The 19136-nt window shown below is 34.8% G+C and overlaps 1 protein-coding gene across 4 annotated transcripts in view; it reads left to right on the forward strand.

Moving 5' to 3' along the window:
• The window catches only part of BAZ2B (bromodomain adjacent to zinc finger domain 2B), a 321736-nt gene that overhangs the window by 122676 nt on the left and 179924 nt on the right, over positions 1-19136 (forward strand). Inside the window, exon 1 of one of the 4 annotated variants that reach the window (XM_058694283.1) lies at positions 12686-12797. The exons of the other annotated variants lie outside the window; for them this stretch is intronic. The gene's annotated coding sequence lies outside the window, so the exon portion shown is untranslated. Of the gene's footprint in view, positions 1-12685; positions 12798-19136 lie in introns of those variants that run through there. 4 annotated transcript variants of the gene reach the window in all.

Raw genomic sequence — 19136 nt, forward strand, 5'->3', positions numbered from 1 at the left:
TCTCTGCCCCTCCCCCGTTCATGCTCTGTCTCTCTCTGTCCCAAAAATAAATTTAAAAAGTTGAAAAAAAAAATTTAAAAAAAAAATTAAAAAAAAAAAATAAATAAATAAAAGCTGTTTCTGTGCATCTTTTAATATGCTAATAAGTTTTGTGAATCTAAGGGGTGCTTGGGTGGCTCAGTCCTGAAGCTTCCAACTTTAGCTCAGGTCATGATCTCATGGCTTGTGGGTTTGTGTCCCACATCAGGCTGTATGCTGACAGCTCAAAGCCTGGAGCCTGCTTCAGATTCTGTGTTTCCCTCTCTCTCTGCCTCTCCCCCAGTCATACTCTGTGTCTCTGTCTGTCTGTCTGTCTCTCTCTGTCTCAAAAATAAATAAACATAATGTTTTTAAATTATGTTTTGTGAATCTCCAACTCATTTGACCCTCCCTTCAAAGATCGTCTTATGGTACTAGTGTGTTTCATGCCCTGGTAAATACTGTGTTATCTAATACTACAGGTTAACTATGAGTTAACTAAACGTTAATAAAAGCATTTCTACAAAGCTGTTTTATAACCTCTCTGTTTACCTTAAGTCAACACCTCTCACTGCCTGCTTTTATAATGAAGACTATAGTTCTTTTTTTTTTCTTTAAATATTTCTCAAATCCATCCTTTCTTTTCTATTTACGAAGCTTAAATCTTTATGTAGGTTTGCATCATGCCTTACTTAGGATGTCACTATCGCCTTCCAACTGGTGGTTCTGCCTCTAGTCTTGCTGTGTCCAAATTCATCATCCTCTCAGTGACAATTTAATTGACATCACAAATCTAACTAGATTATTCACCTACTTAAAATAATTTACTAGCTTCCCATCAAACAGAATAAAATTTAATCTAATTTGCATGGCATATGAAATCTTCCATAATCTGTCTCCTGCCTACATCCAAAATTTTGCCTAAATCTCCCATACTTAGTGCTCTCTAACTTTAAGACCATGTATACTTCCTAAAGCATGCAGTGGACATACAGTTCTTTTGCCTTTGTTCAGTGCTATTATGTCTTCCTGACACAGCCTTCTTTTGGTTAGTAGACTAATTTTTCCACTCTTAAAGGTTTAGAACAGCTGTAATTTTCCCCCAAGAACACGTACAAGTTCTTCCTAAGTCAGGTGCACTGATGTATAATTCTGACAAAGCACTTGTAAGAATAAAATAAAAATATATGTTGTATCCACTCTTTAGATCCTATACCTTGTATGTATCTTAAGTGTTTTGCTGTAATGGGATACCAAATAAATGTTGAAATTATTTCTATTAAGTAGTTGAAAACCTTCTGATAGACAGATTTATCATTTTCTCCTTTTTCTAGTTTAAAATCTGTTTGGGTTATAAAATTAAATGTAATATATAAAACTTTTAGAAGAAAACATAAGGGAAAATCTACGGGACCTAACTTGGTGAAGAGTTCTTATACATGACACAAAATCCACAAAATCCATAAAAGAAAAAAAAATCAGTGGAGATCAGTAATTTGGACTTTATAAAACTTAAAACCTTTTGCTTTCCAAAACACAAGCTACATACTAGGAGACAATATTTGAAAACCACAAATCTGACAAAGTACTCATATCTCAGATATATAAAAACTCTCAAACTCAACAGTAAAAATGCCAACAGTCCAGTTAGAAAATGGCTAAAAGAGACGAAGAAACATGTGACCAAAGAGAATGTACAGATATCAGGTGAGTACATGAAAAGACGTTCAACATCACAAGCCATCAGGGAAATGCACAAATGAGCTATCACTACTCACGCATCAGAACAGCCAAAATAAAACATAGTGACATACATCAAATGCTCGCAAGGATGTGGAGAAAAATGGAACTTTTATACATTGCTGCTGGGAATGTAAAATGGTACAACCACTCTGGGAAAGAGTTTGACAGTTTATTTAAGAAAAAAAAAAAAGAAACAGCTAAACATACCCTACTACATGACCAAACCACCACCACACTCCTGAGCATATATCCCAGCAAAATGTACATATTTGTTCATTGCAGCTTTATTTGTAATAGCCAAAATTGGAAACAACCAAAATGTCTTGCAATAGGTGAATGGCTAGGGGTCCCTGGGTGGCTCAGTCAGTTAAGCGTCCGACTTCGGCTCAGGTCATGATCTCACAGCTTGTGAGTTCAAGCCCCGCGTCGAGCTCTGTGCTGACGGCTCGGAGCCTGGAGCCTCTTCAGATTCTGTGTCTTTCTGTCTCTCTGTGCCCCTCCCCTGCTCACACTCTGTCTCTCTCTGTCTCTCAAAAATAAATTAAAAAATTAAAAATAAGTAAAATAAATAAGTGAATGGCTAAAGACAGTATGGTATGTCCATTTTGTGCAGTACTACTCAGCAGTAAAAAGGTTCCAATTATTGATACACATAACAATTGGATAGATCTCAAGGGCATTAGGTTGAGTGAAAAAAGCCAAACTGAAAAGGTCACTATGATTCCACCTATATAAAGATGAAATTATAGAGTTCAAGAACAAATTAGTGGTTATCAGGATTTGGGATGCTGAAGAAGAGGTTTGGTTGTGACTGTAAAAGAGTGTCATGAGAGAGATCTTTGTGATGATGGGATAGTCCCATATCTTGATTGCATTGTTGGTTACATGAATCTACACATAGGATAAAATGACAGAACTATACATACACATTGTAGTTAGTTTACTGGTTTTGATATTGTGCTATAGTTATGTAAAGTTTTGCAACTTTCTATACATATATAGTTATTTCAAAATTAAAAGTTAGAAAACTACGTTTTTTTTCTTCTTCTACCTCTCCACCCATCTCTGAGAAAAAAAGTTTGCCTGATACTCCCACGTTCATTGCAGCATTACTTATAATACCCAAGACATGGAAATAACCTAAGTGTCATCAATGGGTGAATGGGTAATTATATACAATGAATATTAGCCACAAAAAGAAGGCAATCCTGCTATTTTTGACAACATGGATGGACCCTGAGAGCATTGTGCTAAGTGAAGTGAGACTGAGAAAAACCAATACCATGTGATCTCACTTACATGTGGAATCTAAAAAAAAAAAACAAAACAAAAAAACAAAACCCCAAAACACACACAAAAGGAACAAAAATTGGGACTCATAGATACAAAGCATAGATTGTTGGTTGCCAGAGGTGGGGGATGGGCAAAATGAGTGAAGGTGGTCAAAGGTACACACTTCCATTTGTAAAATAATAAGTCCTGGTAAAAACAAACAAAAAACCTATTTCCCCTCCACACTAAACCTAAGAATTTATTCATGTTTTGTTTTTGGTTTTTTTTTAACTTTTTTTCCTTTTCATTGTCCTCCAGAGACTGGTTTCATCGATCATTCATAAAACAATTCATCTTCTCTTATTAAAGATATATATCTATGTTAAAATGTGTAGCTCTAGATCATTTAATTGCTCTATACTATTTCATTATATAAACATTCTACAATCTTTTAATTTATTCATTTTCCAATATTTCATTATAAAAATAGTGCTGCAAATTACATTTTTGTATATGCCCCTTTATGCACATGTGTGAGTTTTCTGGGTTATATATGTAGAAGTGGAATTACTGTGATATAGACTATGTACAGCTTTGATTTTATTACATACTAATTTTTTCTGACTGGTCATACCAGTTTACACCAGTAGTGCGTAAGAGATTTCTTGTTTTACATTCTTGCAAACTTTTGGGATTTCTTTACATTTTCCCTTCCCACTCCCTCTATATAGAACCTGCTATGAAGTCCAACAAGTTTTACTTCTATAATATAAATTAAAAAAAAATTTTTTTTAGTGTTTATTTTTGAGAGAGAGAGAGAGAGAGAGAGAGCGAGCATGAGCAGGGGAGGAGCAGAGAGAGAGGGAGACACAGAATCCGAAGCAGGCTTCAGGCTCTGAGCTGCCAGCACAGAGCCTGACTTGGGACTCAAACTCACGAGCGGTCAAACTCACGAGAGTGAGATCATGACCTGAGACAAAGTTGGACGCCTAACCAACTGAGCCACCCAGGTGACCCTATAATTTTTTTATTTCTTGCTCTACTTTGACTGCCTAACAGAAAAAAAATTGATTATTCTTGTCTTTCATACTCATCTTTGTATTTCTGATTCTACTCCCACAACCTCTTGCCTAAACTATTGCAACAGACTGAACATTTCAGTATCCCTATTGGAACTCTCTTCCTGTCCCAATCCATCCTACTTGACACTGCCAGATCAATATTTCTAATGCAGGTGGCTTACCATTGTTTGCAGCATTAAATTTAAGTACTTAATATAGTATTCAAGGTTGTCTCCAATAAGGTCATAAACTACCTTTTCAGCCGTATCTCCCACTATTTTCTACATATGCCATATATACTAGCCATAGTAGATTACATTCATTCATTGATTGATTAATTCATTCAAACAGGTATTTAATGCTCTTACAGGACTATACAGGTATATTAACACTTGAGTTCTATGGGTGTTACTGTCATAAAATGAACAACTCATGATTCTTTTTTTTTAAGTTTCTTTATTTATTTTGAGACAGAGTGTGTGTGCACCGACAAGAGAGGAACAGAAAAAGAGGGAGAGAGAGAGAGAATCCCAAGCAAGAGAGGGAGAGAGAGAGAATCCCAAGCAGGCTCTGTGCTGTCAGCACAGAACCCAACACAGAGCTTCAGCTCACAAACCGTGAGATCATGACCTGAGTGGAAATCAAGAGTCGGGCACTTAACTGTCCCAGGCACCCAGTTAGGTGGGAGGTTAGGTGGTTAGGGAGTGTGCAAGCTGCCTCAAGCTGTTCTTCAAATATACCCAGACCTTTTCAGCTTCTGCTTCTCAGCATATGTCTTCTCTCCACTGAAGATGCCATTTTTTCAGGGCACCTAGGTGGCTCAGTCGGTTGAGCGACCGACTTTGGCTCAGGTCATGATCTCACAGTTCATGAGTTCCAGCCCTGCGTCGAGCTCTGTGCTGATAGCTCAGAGTCTGGAGCCTGCTTCAGAGTCTGTGTCTCCCTCTCTCTCTACCCCTTCCCCGCTCATGCTCTGTCTCTCTCTGTCTCTCAAAAATGAATAAACGTTAAAAAAAATTTTTTTTTAAATGATGACATTTTTTCTAGTTCCTCCAACACAGCCACCTTTGCCTTTCAAAATCCTACACACTTTTCAAAGTCTGCTTCAGATGTCACCTTTCATGAAGCCTTTTCTGAGGTCCTCAGTTAATTATGCTTCCATAGTTATATTGCTTTTATAGCACTTGTTATATCCCATATATTTGTCTTAACCCTTCCAAGGTGATCAGTAGAATACTTGGTCCATTCATCTACGTTGCCCTTGTAGCACTTCACATAATGTCTCATATAATGGTAGGCATACTATTAACTAAAATAATTAAAGATCTCATATTAGTGAAAGAAATCTAGCTTGCGCCAATTAGAACAATTTGGGGAAAGATCAATTTGAGTAACAAAAAAATGCTTTATTATGTAATTCAATCTAGTGTTCTTAGTTTAAAACACCACAGAATAAAGTAAACAGGTTTCTCTATAGTATAGTGATCTTTAAGATTTTACTTTGATGAACAGCAAATTTTATTTGTGATCAGTATAACAGTTGTTTAGTTTGTTTTTAGGCTCTCAAGTAGTTTCTTTAAGTCAGAGTTTTTCAAACTGTACTCTGAAGAAACATATGAGGTAGTTCTGTTGAGATGCCTTGGCTAATGCTGGGTGCCTCCTTGGCCCCAAAGAGTAGGCCTTCATTTATTTTTTACTCTGTGGGGCTTCCTCACAAGATTCTATTTAAGAAAGAACTCTTCTGTTGAAAAATTTAAAATAATTGCTAAGGATATGTAAATACTGCTGTTTTACCATTTATTTAATATTTTCTAAGATCTTACATAAAAGATATTATTCTTGCCCCCTTATTCTTTTATTACCACAAATGTCAAATCAGTAGTCAATAGGAGTATGAAACTTATTTTTTTATATTAAATATAATTTATTGTCTAATTAGTTTCCATATGAGTATGAAACTTCAAGTCATTAAGCAAATGCTAGGTAATGGACTTTGAGTATGACAAGTAAATTGTTCATCTTCTGAATGTTCTGCATTTTACTGTGGATTTTTGTGGAGTTGTTAGAATATCAGAAGTCACTGGAATTGGTATACAAATTCTTAGGTAGGCTGAAGAATTTTCTAGACCATGGCTTCTTCACTTTTAAGGTACATAAGATTCTGATTCAGTAGGTTTGGGTGGGGGCTTGAGAATCTTCATTTCTAAGAAGTAGCTGGAATGTTGGTCATCTGCGGACCACACTTTTAGTAGCAAGGAGCTAGATGACTTTCCAAATCCCATCACTACATTTTAGGATTGTATCCTTTGCCCCTTTGCCTGAGTGAAAGTAGGTTTTCAGTATTGCCATAAATATTTGTTTCAACTGGCTGTTTCCCTATGGTCGGCTTCATATTTTGTCATTTTAACAGAAATTTCTGGGTTTTTTAAGGAAATACCTTGTGTGTGTGGATTAATGATTGTTCTGTGATTATGTGTTTCTTTGCTTAAAATCATCCTTCATGGTTTTTAAAATAGTCTGGAGAACTCTTAGACTGTCAGTAGCAACTTTCAGACAGTTTAAATTATAAGGAATATTCAGTTTACTTTTACAACAGATATTGAAGGATATTGTTTGAGGTTAGATATTTAGGTACTACAAAAATAAAAACAGAGAACTTAATTTTGTTTGACTAAGGCTGTTTTAATTGGTATAAGTATTGCTATTTTTAAAAGTTGTTATTATCATGAATTAGTAGCAATTATATACCACAGCAGGTTAGTCTGTTCATTTTATTTGTAGCACACATGAATTGAAAAACCTAATTGCGGGGCGCCTGGGTGGCGCAGTCGGTTAAGCGTCCGACTTCAGCCAGGTCACCATCTCACGGTCTGTGAGTTCGAGCCCCGCGTCAGGCTCTGGGCTGATGGCTCGGAGCCTGGAGCCTGTTTCCGATTCTGTGTCTCCCTCTCTCTCTCTGCCCCTCCCCCGTTCATGCTCTGTCTCTCTCTGTCCCAAAAAAAATAATTAAAAAAAAAAAAAAAAAAAACGTTGAAAAACCTAATTGTGTAAACAGTCAACCAATAGGACAGTCATTTAAATAGCTTATACTAAAAAAATAAATTAATTAATTATGAGGGACATTAGTGCTTTTTTAAAAAAGATATATAATATCAAGTACTTTCATAGTCTTTTGGGCCTTTACAGAAATATGTAATAACTAAATCATAAAATAATAAATTTTTAAGAAAATTGTCAGAATTATTTACTTTTGATTAATGGAAATTGGTGATTAACTTTGTAGACCAGGACAGCAGAGCGTTTTTGGGGAGAAAAATTATGATTTTAATCTAAAAGCATTAGAATAATTTGCATGTTGATAGTTATTCTATCAGCCCCACATTATTTCACTTAATAACTCTCTGTAGTAGAAATTGCTGGAGGATTTATATCATTACAAAAATGGCTTTAAAATATATTCTTTTTTAAATTTCTTATTACATAAGCAAGCACTAATATTGCTCTAAAAACTGTTATGTGGAATTTTATGTCAAGTCTTGATAAAAGTTTTTTTTCAGATCTGATCCAACTATTTTGTATAGAAATAAGCCTCCTTTGTTTCTTCTGGTAGCATCCATTGATTTTTTTTTTTTTGTAAGGTACATTAATAGTGCTGATAGAAGCAGAACAATTGGAATTTACATTAAAAATAAATGTGGTGAATAAAAAGCATTACACTATGATATTATAGTCTTGATTTTGCTTTACCAAAGTTCCGAAATCTAAAGGACAAAAATACTGACAAGGTCAAGAAGAAAATGAAAGAAAGAACAAACGATGCAAAAAGAAAATGACACTGAGGTCTTGGTTTAATACATATGTATTCCAGGTTGATGGTTGATTTCATTAGCAAATCTCATTGTTATGCAATGTCTGTTCTTCTGCAGCAAAATGAATATTGTATTCTCACTGGCTCTGCGTGTATCTATTATGTGGCAATAAATGAAAAAATATATATTTGTAGCTTCCTTTGGTTTCTTCTTTCCAGTTTGCTTTTTAGGAAGAGAGAGAAAATTGGATTATATTCTTTCTTTTGTTGTTTAGTTGGTTTGAAAGCTTTTCGATTTATTTTAGACATATGTTTTCTACTTTTGTTCTTTGAGGTAAACAATTATAAGGCAGTTAATATTGTGACCATTTTAATTATCCTATAACTTTTTAAATGACTAGAATATAATCTTGATTGATTTAAGCTGCTAATTGACATGAGCTTCTTAAGCATATGCTTTCTAACATTTTTAAATGTTAGAAGTGCTTTTTATTATCGCAAGAAAAATGTTAAGCAAGTGTACACATTATGCCAAATGTAAATACCGCTACCTTTTGCAATAGCGAAAATTGAACATTGAGATTAACTATATACTTAGATTGAATTTTCATAAAAGAGGAAATTCAGATATAACACATTTTAGTGGCTACACATTGAAAAAGTTCACTTAATAAGGGAGTAGGCTGCCTAACTCTTTGGGTTATGTACATGAGTTCAAATATGGACCAAACTATATTAGACACAGTTGTTATTTAATTTTGGTCATTTTTAGGTCTGACAATTTTATCAAATATGTTTGATTTTTGGCAGTGTTCTCAAAAGTTGTTCTTACAACTAAAATTCCTTAGACCATCTTGAAAGTAGAAAAGCCTAAGGTTTGATTTAATGTGGGTTGACTGTGTACACCATTTAGAAATTACCTATATAGTAAAAAATGGCCTCTGGCTCACCTGATGCAATCTTAATAAATATCTTGGTCATGTTGGACAAACATGAGCTGTAATAAATATGTACAGCAGTTTATTAATGCGTAAGTTAATTTGTACTTAAGGTGTTTGCATCTTATGATTCACAGTGAGTAATATAGAGTAAGGAATTTCCAAATTTAGTAAGGGAGATTCCTAAAATAATTAGAGAATAATATAGAGCTAAATCAAGTAGAGAAAGAAGGTTTCATGGGACCAAATAGGCTGTGAGAGAGGAGAATGCTGAAAGTGATAAGGTCTAAGCTGATAATGAGATGGAAAAGCAATGGGAAACAGAACATAAACTTGGCATCTTTGGGAGACTGAGAAGCAACCAACTCAGCTGTAATGGAAGATGTGATTTGCTACTACTTATTTGCCACATGTGAAAATCAGGTTGTAACATTGTTAAATTTTAGTGGTATTCAGCCCAGATATGTGGTATTTTGAGATACTACCATTGCCAACTTTGTTTTTCTTGTATAATAAAATGAGAGATAGGAATTCTGTTTGTATTAATTTCACTACTGTCTTCCATTCCTCCCCCAACCAAGAATATTAAAAGCAAATGCTGTAAAAGCACTCAAAAATCATGCTCTAAAATGAATCTAAACTGGTGCAGACTGAATGACAACTTAGGAATCTAGAAACCCTAAGTCAGATTTCTTTACCCTAGTTAGAAATACCAAACTAAGGAGGAATAAAAGTCATCATAGATTGGGCTCTCAGGCTGTTGGATTGAGCAGGATTATGGAAAGTCACTAACAAAGAAGAGAGGAACTATTGTAAGTAAAAAAAAGAGAAGTTCCTTTTTAAGTATCTAGACTTACCTAACTACCAGTGTCTTCCCTTGTCTGATGTGGAACCACAGTTAGAGCTTGCATGCCCTGTTTTTACTTGCTCATCCAGCAAAAGAACCTGAATTTAGAAAATAAAGTATGAATTTGGAACATGGGAGTAGACTGTGAATTTAACAAGAGGTCCTTGGGGATGGTTAGTGTTTGTTTAAAAAAAAACCAAACAAACAGATTAGACAAATTACAGAAGCTTTCCTAGCAAGATGGCTTATTTTCTGGGTAACTTTTCATTGTGTTATGACCTCAGCTTGTGCTAAGGAAATGTTAAAAGAAACTTTCATATGAAGTTTGTTATTTAATTTCTGTAAAGATGCTGTGGGAAAAAAATTTGAATTGTCCAGTGTTACTTTATTAAAAAGTATAAAAGAAATTTCTCTCAATTCGGAGTGCTAGGAAAAGCCTTGGTGCTGGTTTGTAACACATCTTACAGAGAATTAAAATTTTGTAATTTGATCTTGTTTCCCACTTTACTTCCATAGCTAGGAAGCTCAGAGCTGAACCACCCACATCTTAGAATTGTGTAAGGCAACTGTGATAGGTGTTTCTGTGTTTCAAGTTTACCTTGTGTTTCATCTTCCTTCCTCTTATTTTTCCCTTTATTCATGTTAATTTATATTTTGAAAGCATCTGTTCTACTACTCATATTTCTGTAAGTCACATTAAATTATTTTGGAATAAAATGGGATATAAATAACCAATAAAAGCTTATTTATTGCCAGCAGAAGACAAGCAAATAAAAGCAGGAACCTTTCTCCCTGGTGTCCCCTCCCCTGTCTCCTCTTTTCTTTCTGTATAAATTTCTTAAGTCATGGATGACTAATCTCCTGTGTGGTTTCTTAGACTTGCCAGGCGGGCAGGGGAATCCTTTCTGAAGCTTTTTGCCTGTACAGGGCTACCAGGTATAGCTAGCTCATTGTGCTAAGTGTGCCTATACAAGAGTGCCTGACTTGAGACAAACAAGTAAGGCTGAAATATATCCTAGAGGAGGAAAGGGTGCCTTTTTCTCATATGTGAGCTCAGAGGGGTCTTTTTCTAACTCACAGAGGACCACATATATTACCCTGGTTTTTGCCCCAGCCCTTTCAGCTGAATTGTAAATTCTTAATACCAAAACTTGCTGCTTGTTGGTAAAAGCTATCTTGAATGAAACAAAATTTCAAATTTATCTTCGTTACCTTTATATTTTTATTTCATTATCCTCTAAATTTGACTTATTATAGAAAGCTAAGATAGTCGTGGATCTTTGAAATAACTGAACTGATAATTTTCTAATTTAAACTTTACTTTTGTTTTGGTATATGAATCACAGTCAAAGCTACATATTTAATTATGAATTATATGTTAAATTTTCTATAAAGGGAATATGTAAGGGCTTTGTTTTGTTTTTCAGGTAACTGTAGAATATTTGAATTATTTCATTTGACCAAGAAATTCAGCTGGACTTGTTAACTCCTTAGTCATAGTTTTCTGAAAATTTGCTGTCTATTTCATGTGTCATTGTAGTAAAGGTGGTGATTAGCGACTTGTGTTAATGTTTAATATTGAATACACACTCCTTTCCAATGACACATATTGTTTGTAAATGAGACCCATTCTGAGTTTCTGTACTCTTGGCACAATTTTCTATACTTGGGTGTTCTGTTATTAATTTCTTTTGTTTTCTATTTCAGTACATTAGAATTTTATTTGCAAATAGAGTAAATATGATTTAAATAATATAATTTAATGCCGTGATATGATTATATTGTTGTAAAAGGGTCATTAAGAGCTTTTTGCCTTAAAATCAAAGCAGTCTATGTTCTTAGTAGTTACGAAATAGATGCATGCATGGCCTTGGTATAAATAGAATTAAGATAAATGCAATTTTGTAGGTTAAGAAAAAAATCGCCTAAATATTTTTAAAGTAGTAATTAGTTTATCACGTTGACAGAGTATGTGTTTGTTTGTTTTATACCCTTAGGTAATTTAAACCAACCCTCGTTCACCTATACTAGAAATTTCAGACAGGGAAAAAACAGCAGTTTTGGGGGGAAAAAAACTAGGGACAAGAGAACTTAGTCTTCAAGCTAACAATATTTTTTTGAGATGCTCACAGATAAATATTTTCAGTTTTGTTTTCTTTTTGAAATACGAATTTTAAAGGATGCTGGGAATAGCTTCGAGTTGTGTAAACTTTTTGATTCAGATAATTGAGATAGTTTTTTTTCAAAGACTGCCACATAAATTATAAAGTAATATTTTTGTAGGAGCTTGTCCTGATAAAAATAGGTTTATGCTTTGACTAAAATTTAATTATAACTCACAAACTTCTTTTATCTACTTTCTTGAAGCAGTTGAAATTTAAAGACTTTTCTTTATATTTAGCAGGTTTTTGAACAGTTATTCTTAGTTGTTTTTTTTTAATATACCTTGTTAGCATTGCCTTGTCTTTTACAATTTACTTGCCAGAAGTAATTTTCAAAACCTACTTAAACAGATTCATTTTCAAGCATTCCTTATTATAAACTGTGCCTATGCATGTCAGGAATAAACCCTCCTTAGAAAAAGGAAGAAGGAACTCCTTATTGTCTGTTTTGACGTTAATAAAATTAAGAAGAGCGATTACTTGAGACATCCACCTTACCTGGCTTAGTTTTGTCACGTGAGCATTCACGTTTACTGGTGATCTAAGTGCTCCACCTGCCTTTCAGTTTGTTTACCAGGAAATCAAGATGTGTAAACTGCAGGAAGTACTATTTGACCCTCTCCGACAGTATCTCATTACAATAATTGCTAATCTCTGAATAAGACAGCCATGTTTTGTGAGTAACTGAGGGAGAGAGGTTGTGTTAGGTAGATTTTAGGTGTTTCAACAAATAGAGCATTGTAAATGCTTACTTGGATTATGTTTTCATGATAGCTTTTGATTAAAAGACATGTGGTGACCTTTGGGGTCAGCAAAGCTAGGACACAATAGTAGGTATTCTTTCATTCCTTTTAACTGAAAAATACCACGGCTTGTTGTTTTGGAGTGCTGTCACTGCTCTGAATCGAAAGGATAATGGCTACTTCCTGATTAAACCCACTCTCCACAGTAAGCTGTTAATGTTATACTGTATGTCTTTTTCTCTTGTAAATGCAGTAGTATTTGGTGTTTTCTTTACTTTTTAGCATTGTCTTTTCATAGATATATGTGTTATAAATATATCCTGAAGTTTAAGTTTACAATTAGAGTTGAAACTAGTGTTTTAAGTTTGGAGAATTGTTTTTTAAATGAAGAGTATTTCTGTGTGGTCTCATATACTCATTGTAGATTTTGGTTCAAGAAATTGGTTTTTTAAAAAGACATTGAAATGATAAATTATATTCGACTGCCACTTTCTTGGCTTTCTAAGGAAAAATTTAAAAACAACTTATGTGGTAAATCAGGTTTTTTCAGGGAATATTTGGATAAATTAATTTTACTTTTGTTTACTAGATTTCATAAATCTGTTTACATTTGTCATAACTATTGTTGATAATTGTTTTAATTATTAAATTATTTTTTTTAGGTTAGTTAAGAGATCCTTGTGATGTAAAAACAATATTAAGTACTCGGAATATAAGAAGGGAATAATGAGCTTCTTAGTTTTAATCCTAAAGCTGGCAGTCACTCCATCTGTGTTCTTGGGACAATCATCTAAACTGCTTACCTCAGTTTTCTTGTCTACTGCCCATATGAGTGTTTAGTAAAATGTGTATGTTTGTTTATTTCTTTGTGTCAGTACAAACTATAAAGAAAATTAGTTTTCACAAGTATTTTATAAAATGGAGAACTGACTCTGGAGATAGAGTAGGAAAACATTTAGGAGTCACAGTAGGCAGGGAAATAATAGAAAAATTATTTCTATTATAAAACAACAGAAACATTTTTATTATAAAATAAGAGAAAATAAGGTTTAAAATAAACACCATAAAATTGGTCTTTTAATTTGGACTGAATTGTTAGTTTTACTCAGTTCTTAATACAACATTACCAAAAGATTATATTTATTGTTGGATACATGACTAAAATGACAAGTGAAAACCTTGGAGGTGATTTAGTAAAGAGTCACAAATGTACTTAAATCTTTTTCTCAAAAGTCTCATATCTGGAAATGAGATTATTCAGAGTAGAAGGAAGAATGTGCATATATATTAAAGGCCTATAAGCATAGTTTATCTAAATAGTAAGATATTTGATTAGAAAAAAATGTTTTAATGTTAATTTATTTTCAAGAGAGAGACAGAGACAGAGCATGAGCAGGGGAGGAACAGAGAGAGAGGGAGACACGGAATTAGAAGCAGGCTCCAGGCTCCGAACTGTCAGCATAGAGCCCAATGCAGGACTCGAACCCATGAACCATGAGATCATGACCTGAGCTGACGGCAGCTGCTTAACTGACTGAGTCAACCAGGCACCCCAAGTTGTTTTATTTTTAAACTCTAGTAGTAGGTATCCTGGCCATTTAAAAGAAAACATTATGAAATTATTAAACATTAAAGGCAATTATTGAATATAGTTTAGAACCTAACATCTAGAAATACTTAAAAATATTCTGGGATAATATAAATATAATTCTACTTTGTTGAGTTAATGTACTTTCTTTTCCAAAATGCTTATCAAAATTATTTTAGGTAACTCAATAATTTTTAATATATATTATTGGTGCTTTCTAGGAGATTCTAAAGATTATATTTAGTGAATATTTTAGCTTAGTCAAGTTATTGAAATAGGACTTATAATAGTTCCTCTATTTAATTTGTAATAACAAGTAATAGATTTCAATTATTGACTGCTTAATATGTACCAATCACTGAGCTAATTCTGTTGTAGGAGATAGAAACATTTACCTTTACTCTTTTAGAGTTCTTTTTGTCTGGGCCTGAAAATTAAATGGACTCAAAATAGATCAATAGGACAAAAGCATACACATGTATTTAATAAAAGTTTTGTGTGACATGGGAGACTGCATAAGAAATGATGACCCAAAGAAATGGCAAAACCTACTTGTTTTATATTAAGTTGCACAAAGAGAGGCAATTGTGGAAAAGTGACTAACCTATGTGCAGAGGCCAAAGGGAGAGAATAATGAATAATTATTTTTAACAAAGTCTGTTTGTGTAGGATTAATTTAGTCTCAACTTTTTGTCCTTGATGATAAGAGTGTTACTTTCCTTCTGGTATAGGGAGGACATCTTTAATACAAGAATTTCAGTTTTTGCTTTTAAGAAAAAGAAGGAGGGGAATCTGCTTTCCTTATATTTACTGTTTTTCAAGTGCCTTTAACTCAAAATAGTCAATATGCTGGTGTTGCATGTTCTGAACTCCTTCACTATTACCTGTATTTTATATTCATGATAATCACTTGAGGTTTAGATACCATCATTACTCCTATTTGTACTGATAAGGCAATAGTGGTAGGGAATTTAAATAATTTCAACAGTGTTCCTTAGCCAGTAAGGGCCAGATTCAGACCAAAAACAGTAACAGAATCCAGAATCCAGAACTCAGTCTTCGGTGTCATGCCTTTAAGCATTGTGTTTATATTTTGGAGATAATAAGGTGCTTACACCTTGATTTAGATAGGTTTTTTTTCCCATCAACTTATTAAATAATGCAGAGTACTTACTAAGTGTCAGGCACTATAAGGAAGTACTAGCAACAATAATGGAAAACAAAATAAAATTCTTTGTTTCAAGAAACAGTTTAGTTGAAGCAGCAGAAAATTAACAGGCTATTACATATTACAGTACAATGTGATAACATATAATACTAGTCAGTGCAGGATGCAGGCAACACAAGAAGTATCTAATGTATTCTTTTTTTTTAAAATTTTTTTAACGTTTATTTATTTTTTGAGACAGAGAGAGACAGAGCTTGAATGGGGGAAGGTAAGAGAGAGAGGGAGACACAGTATCTGAAACAGGCTCCGGGCTCCGAGCTGTCAGCACAGAGCCCGATGCGGGGCTTGAACCCACGGACTGCGAGATCATGACCCGAGCCGAAGTCGGACACTTAACCAACTGAGCCACCCAGGCGCCCCTCTTTTTTTTTCTTAATATTTGTTTATTTTTGAGAGAGAGAGTGTGTGCAAGAGTGGGAGGAGGGGCAGAGAGCGAGGGATACAGAGGATCTTGCTGCGGGTCTCAAACTGACAAACTGTGAGATCATGACCTGAGCTGAAGTTGGATGCTTAACCGACTGAGCCATCCAGGCATCCCTCTAATGTATTCCTTTATTCACATATTTAATTTGCATTTGGTGTGCTGTTATAGGTACATGGGATATATCAGTAAATAAAACTTTCAAAGCTCTCTGTTCTTGTGGAACATATAGTGGGGTAGATAGAAACAATAAGCATGGGGGCGCCTGGGTGGCGCAGTCGGTTAAGCGTCCGACTTCAGCCAGGTCACGATCTCGCGGTCCGTGAGTTCGAGCCCCGCGTCGGGCTCTGGGCTGATGGCTCGGAGCCTGGAGCCTGTTTCTGATTCTGTGTCTCCCTCTCTCTGTGCCCCTCCCCCGTTCATGCTCTGTCTCTCTCTGTCCCAAAAATAAATAAAAAACGTTGAAAAAAAAAAAAAAAAAAAAAGAAACAATAAGCATGATAAATAAAGTGTATAGCATGTTTAAAGGTGACAAGTGTTATGGAAGATAGAAAAAGTAGAGCAGAATAAGGCTTTGGTGGTGATGGGTAGCAGAGGCTGAAGAGGGATTTACAGAGAAGGTAATATTTAACCAAAAACCAAGGAATTGGTTAGCTATGTGGACATCTTTAAGAAGAGCCTTCCAGGTAGAGGGCTTGAGGCAGGAATATATGTCAATTGTTCAGAGTAATGAACAGAGACCATTGTGATTAGAGCAGAGTGAGGGGGGAAGGAGAGTAGAGGAGCTATTGACACAGGTAATGGGTAGAAGGGTCATTTCATATAGGACTTTACAGACCACTACAACGACTTTGAGGAGCAATTGCAGGGCTATCAGTAAATCTGCCTTATAATTTTAAAGGATCACTCCAGTTGCTGTTTTGAGACTAGTGGCATTGGCCACTAGTTAGAAGGCTAATAGAATAATCTGACTGAAGTTGGTAGCAAATTCTGGATGTTGTTAAGGTACAAGCAAAAAGGTCTTTCAATGGATTGGGTGTGGGATATGAGAAAAAGAAGACAAATGACTCTAAGGTTTTTGGCTGTGCAACTTAGAAGGATGGTGTTGCCACTGGCTGTGAGATGGGGAAGGGAGTCAGATGGAACAAGTCTGGGATAGAGATGGGCATTCAGGACTTCGGTTTGGGATGTGATCGATTTTTAAGTGTCTGGAAGATATGCAAGTAGAGATTGTGGGAAGGCTTTCCAGAAGAGATACTATCTAAACTGAGGCTAAAGAATGAATTGGACTGGGGCGCCTGGGTGGCGCAGTCGGTTAAGCGTCCGACTTCAGCCAGGTCACGATCTCGCGGTCCGTGAGTTCGAGCCCCGCGTCAGGCTCTGGGCTGATGGCTCAGAGCCTGGAGCCTGTTTCCGATTCTGTGTCTCCCTCTCTCTCTGCCCCTCCCCCGTTCGTGCTCTGTCTCTGTCTGTCCCAAAAATAAATAAAAAACGTTGGAAAAAAAAAATTAAAAAAAAAAAAAAAAAAAAGAATGAATTGGACTTACCTGGTCAAAGAGGTGCATTATGATGAGATTTGAGAGCATTCTTCATACACTTAAATGAATCTTGGCATTTTCTACTTTATGTATTTACAAACTCCAGAGTAACATCTAAAAAGTTATAATGTTTGGGACGCCTGGGTGGCTCAGTCAGTTAAGTGTCAGACTTTGGTTAAGTGTCTGACTTTGGCTCAGGTCACTATCTCCCAGTTCAGGAGTTCGAGCCCCGCATCGGGCTCTGTGCTGTCAGCTCAGAGCCTGGAACCTGCTTTGGATTCTGTATCTCCCTTTCTCTCTGCCCCTCCCCCACTATCGCACGCATGCTCTCTCTCTCTCCCAAAAATAAACATTAAAAAAATTTAAAAAGTTATAATATTTTGGAAAACAATAAAATTGTTTACTTCAAAGAACAATTTATTCTGGATAGTTAAATTTTCAGAGTATTTCAGTGGCTACTATATTAATCAGTTGTACTGGGTGCTATTACATATGTTAATTCCCAGTATAGTGCCATAAAATAAATATTATCCCACTTTACACTTGGAGAAACTGAGTCTGAGGGAGATTCTAATTGCCTGAGGTCGTTGATATATTAAGTGATGGGTCTGGGTTCAAATCTAAATCTTTAGATTCTATTGCCTATGCTCATTTTAAAAAAGTCTGATATATTAAACTTCAAACATTTGTTTAAGGTTTCATGGAGTTGTCTTTTTTTGTTACCCTGTATTGGAACATAGGGATACCCTTGGGACATAAGGCTTGTGGATTCTCCATCATAGAGTTAAAGCCATTTGTTGATGCTGTTTTGGGGGGTTTTGTTTTGTTTTGTTTTTCTTTTTAATTTCTGCACGACTTTCATACAATTACCTACTACTGACAGTCCCTCCACCCTCAGCCCTGTCCCCCTGCGTAGTGCTTAATACACGCTTAGAAAAATTACAGCTACTATCATTATCATCTTTATCCCTCTTTCTAATATGCTGTGACCTTGAAATCACAATCCAAGTTTGTTGGAGTCATGTGTAAATTATAAAACCTCAGAGATTAAGGGCATGAGGACTTTTTAATTAATATAGAATGAGTTTAACTCATGTATTTTATCTGATGGAAACCTATTTTTGTTTCCTTCCCTTTATTGGCTGTTTTATGGGGAAGTGATTTGATAAATAGCTGTGTTTCTGACTAGAAAAGCAATATTCTCTGAGATGTCAGTGGATATTTTCACTGTAAAAGTGAATATAAGTCATTCTACTTCAGTAAAGAATAGAAACATACTTGTTCATTGGAACAGATTTACTTTTGAGGTACTGATGCTATACTTTAAAAGCTTAAACATTTGCCTTTAGATCAAAATATAATTTATAGAATTTATGATATGTTTTTAAAAGCACACTTAAGAGAAGGTCATTCAGACATTCTGTAGAAAAGAAATATTTTAACAAAAGCATTTTGCACATTTTTAAAAGTACCAATTAAAAACTCCACTGTGGATTAAAATAGTCTGTATGCCTAACAGGTTATTTTAAGCATATACTAAAGACATATGTAGGAAATTTACCTAGTCTTTATATTTCTGTTCTATAACTATATGACTTTATTCCAAGTGCACTGTTTTATATATTTCCCAAATTTTTATGCTATTTTTCAAAGGAACAAGAAAAAAAAGATATTTATCCTTCCTATTTCTTTTTCTAAAGTCTACCTTCTTTTTCATTTTATACCCCAAAATACTTATGTATAATTTAAGACTGCTATAATTGTTTTTT

This window comes from Neofelis nebulosa, chromosome 2, assembly GCF_028018385.1.
Source record: "Neofelis nebulosa isolate mNeoNeb1 chromosome 2, mNeoNeb1.pri, whole genome shotgun sequence".
NCBI classification, from domain to species: domain Eukaryota; kingdom Metazoa; phylum Chordata; class Mammalia; order Carnivora; family Felidae; genus Neofelis; species Neofelis nebulosa.